General features: G+C 48.6%; 1 non-coding gene across 1 annotated transcript; it reads left to right on the top strand.

The window, feature by feature from the left end:
* The first annotated feature begins 515 nt into the window (after positions 1 to 515).
* Positions 516 to 587, top strand: TRNAT-GGU (transfer RNA threonine (anticodon GGU)). Its single transcript has one exon. It is a non-coding gene; the product is annotated as a tRNA-Thr (tRNA).
* The last annotated feature ends 3,696 nt before the right edge of the window (positions 588 to 4,283 follow it).

Genomic DNA, 4,283 nt, shown 5'->3' with positions numbered 1-4,283 from the left:
TCCACCGCTCCAAACCTCCGCTCTTAACCACTACACCACACTGGCTCTCAAGGCTGCCTAGAGCCAGGCTTGAGTGCAAGAGCCTGAAATTGATGCACATCTGAACTCACTTACCAGGGTTGTTGAATCTAGAATAAGGAAGTAGGGCAAGACAGAGGCTGATTCTAAGGGGAGGAGGGCTGGAAAAGAAAGGAATTTCAAGTGAAAACACAATGAGGCGAGAATCCAGGATGGAACCCCACAGCAGCAACATGGAGAACCTTGCTCCGTTACATGAGGAGAGCAGCATCAGCAGGAATGCGCTGGGGAAATGAGGAAATGTGTGGCAATGGACATACACATTCCAGACACCGCTATGGAAACAATCCTGATAATATCAGTCATCTGGCCATGGAGATACAGTATGAAAGAAAACAAACGAGGGGCCGAGGGTGTGACTATGGACGCCATGTTGCCAGATGCAGAAGATAGGAGCACCACAGCAACAAACCACACACGGAGATAACTTCAGGGGAGGGGCTGTGGCTCAGTGGTAGAGCATCTGCTTGGTATGCAGAAGGTCCCAGGTTCAATCCCCGGCATCTCCAGTTAAAGGGACTAGACCGGTAGGTGATGTGAAAGACCCCTGCCTGAGACGCTGGAGAGCCGCTGCTGGTCTGAGTAGACAATGCTGACTTTGATGGACCGATGGTCTGATCCAGTATAAGGCAGCTTCATGTGTGTTCAGGTGTTCAGTGAGTGAGAAGTGAGTTAACCTTGAGGGTACAGAATGACAGAGTAACAGCCGCACTATTGGGGCGTGAGAAAAGGAGGGCAACACGGAGGACTGGATTCTTAGAATCGTAGAGTTGGAAGAGACCACCAGGGTCATCTAGTCCAGCCCCCTGCACAATGCAGGAAATTCACAACTACCTCATCCCCCTCACCCCCAGTGACCCCTACGCCATGCCCAGAAGATGGGAAGAAAACCCTCCAGGATCCCTAGCCAATCTAGCCTGGAGGAAAATTGCTTCCTGACCCCAAAGGTCATGAACAAACTTCTCCTTCATCCTGATGAGAGAGATTAAAAAATCGCAAAGCACCCAGCTCTTGAGGAGCCTCTCCTTTCCACAAGGCCTTGGACAATGTCAAATGACTGCATTACACAGTTGGAGAAATTTAAGAAGAAAGCTATAGAGGAGGCCCTGAGCTGGATGGCCCGGGCCAGCCTGATCTCATCAGATCCCAGAAGCTAAGCAGGGTCAGTCCTGGTTAGTTACTTGGATGGGAGACCACCAAGGAAGCCTAGCGTTGCTACTCAGAGGCAGGCAGTGGTAAACCATTTCTGTCCTTCTCTTCTCTTGAAAACCCTACAGGGTCAAGTTGATGGCCCTTTCCACACTTCGTATAAGAAAGAAGAGCTCTCTGAGGATGCAGACAAAATGCAGCGATCTCAAAGAATTCTTCTGCAGAGCCAGAGAAACAACAAATCAAAAGGATTAGGTGTTATACGTCATAGAAAGTAGAGTCACATATTTAGGGGTGAAGGCTGATTATACATAGCTTATGCAATGAATGTGCTGTGGTTCTCCTCCGCCATTTTGGGGCAGGCAAACTAGCAAGCTTCCTGTTTCCAGGAGAAGCCAGATGTGCAAGAGTGCTGACTTGACTGGCTTTTTCCCTACTGGAGACTGAGCCAGAAGGGTAGGAGGACAGGGAGGGACCGATCTTGGCTGCAGCTGAAACAAATGCACCTGCTGCTGGACAGAGGTAGTTCTGGCCTCAACCCTGGAGCTCCTGCAGAAACTGGAAGGTTCCTGAGCCACATCTGAACAGCTTCCCTTCCAGTGCATAGATTTTGGGTGCCATCTAGTGACTGATAGTAAAATCAGACGAACCATTTCCCCAAACTATGAGGAGTTCAGCGGTTCCAAAACACACCGGGACAAGCAGCCAGGAACCCTTTTTGCTTTGAAACGGATCATCCTACTTACCTACTGGACAAATGTGACCAAACATCTATTGCAGCGCGGATCTGGCAGATAACCTTCCCAAGGCAACCTTTGCATCAAGAAGAGAGAAACTCAAGGACATAACATTGCTGGAACGGGTGTTGTCTAAGTGGTAGGGTTGTCTAAGTGGTAGGTGTTGTCTAAGTGGTAGGGTCGCCAGGTTCCTCTTCACTACTGGCAGGAGGTTTTGGGGGCAGAGCCTGAAGAGGGCGGGGTTTGGGGAGGGGAGAGGACTTCAATGCCATAGAGTCCAATTGTCAAAGCGGCCTTTTTCTCCAGGTGAACTGATCTCTATCGGCTGGACATCAGTTGTAATAGCAGGAGAGCTCCAGCTAGTACCTGGAGGTTATTCAAAATCTGACACAGATAATCTATACACCTAGTATAGCTAAACAAAGACTGTATTGTACAAAATACACACAACATACACATAACATACATACATATACAAAACTGTTACATTGAATATTTTTCACAGTACAAAAATCTCAGTCCTGTATACCAATAATGGTTATTTATCTTCCAAATATAAATTGTAGGTAAGTATTATTCAAAAGACTCAGTCCTGTAGACCAGTAATTATTCTTTCTCTTTCAGGTATAGATAGTTTTGTATATGTTGTATGTTATGTGTATGTTATATATATTTTGTACAATACAGTCTTTGTTTAGCTATACTAGGTGTATAGATTATCTGTGTCAGAGTTTGAATAACTATGTACGTACACAGAGGTGTCTATTTTGGATTAGTACCTGGAGGTTGGCAACCCTACTGAGTGGGACGATGACATAACAGAGCTGCAGAGCAGAGTTAGCAATTTTGTGCTGCTGTGGCAGAAAGACACAACAGCCCTGACGCAATTGTGGAATCACAAGGGCCTGTCTGTATGGCTGACAGAGGAATGTGGATAGCCCCGCACATTCCTAAAGCCTGTCGCTAGGAGGCAGTCCCCAAGGAAGGGAGGATAGGCAGGCCACCTTTTCAGATCCCTGGGCTGGACTAGGATCTGGAAGACCCAGGTTCGAATCCTCATTCTGCCATGGAAGCTTGCTGGATGACCCTGGGCCCGGTGCTCTCTCTCTGCCTAACTTACCTCCCAGAGTGCATGTTGTGAAGATCAATTGGAGAAGAGGAGAAAAATGTTGTAAGCCTAGGGTTGCCAGTAGGGTTGCCAGGTCCCTCTTCTCCATCGGTGGGAGATTTTGAGGGCGGAGCCTGAGGAGGGCAGGGTTTAGGGAGGGGAGGGACTTTGATGCCATAGAGTCCAGTTGCCAAAGCGGCCATTTTTTCCAGGTGATCTGATCTGTATTGGCTGGAGATCAGTTGAATTAGCAGGAGATCTCCTGCTACTACCTGGCAGTTGGCAACCCTAGTAGGGAGCCATCTTTTGAGCTAAGTGGAACTGGTAGAATGCCCTTTCTTTTGCAGTGGCATCACCTTGCTTCTCCAACAATAAAGCTGGATCCCAAATCACCCCAAGGCTTTGAGAGTCATTGAGAGAGAATAGGATCCCGTGTCCTTCAGGGCCTTGGCCTTCCCAATCCACATCACCTCTGTCTTGTCTCGATTCAGTTTGAGCTTGTTTACCCTTGGCCATTCAACTACAGCAATCAGGCATTGATTCAGAGACTCTAAAGCTGGGGTGATGAACTCAATTGTTACAAGGGCCAGATTTAGGGTTGTCAGCCTCCAGGTACTAGCGGGAGATCTCCTGCTATTGCAGCTGATCTCCAGCCGATAGAGATCAGTTCACCTGGAGAAAATGGCTGCTTTGGCAACTGGACTCTATGGCATTGAAGTCCCTCCCCTCCCCAAACCCCACCCTCCTCAGGCTCCACCCCCCCCCAAAGCCTCCCACCAGTGGGGAAGAGGGACCTGGCAACCCTAGCCGGATATGATGTAAATGCCACTTTTACCAGCCCAGATTGAGAGTGGGGTGGGGGGGTGGCTGCCTTGGCTAGCTTGTGGGCCGGATAAGAGCTCTCAAGGAGCTGGATCCGGCCCATGGGCCTTCTGTTTGACACCCCTGCTCTAAAGAGTCACCAGGTGATTTTGGATAAAGAAATGTAGAATTCCAAAACCACAAATGGTTTATGGGCTTCACATAGAGATTGAAGAGCATGGCGGACAATACAGGATTGTGACTTTAATGCTTTGTAGACACGGACCCATCCAAGGGCAACTGAGCCCATTGGAGGAAGGGGATGCCTCTGGACACACCCACTGGAAATTCCAGCTCTGCAATGGAAAGGACAGGGACAACAATTGAAGTAGGTAAGAGACGTTGCCTCC

This window comes from Euleptes europaea, chromosome 10 (genome assembly GCF_029931775.1).
Source record: "Euleptes europaea isolate rEulEur1 chromosome 10, rEulEur1.hap1, whole genome shotgun sequence".
Taxonomy (NCBI): Eukaryota; Metazoa; Chordata; class Lepidosauria; order Squamata; family Sphaerodactylidae; genus Euleptes; species Euleptes europaea.
Note: the sequence above shows the minus strand (reverse complement) of the source record. Positions and strands in the feature narration are given on the sequence as shown.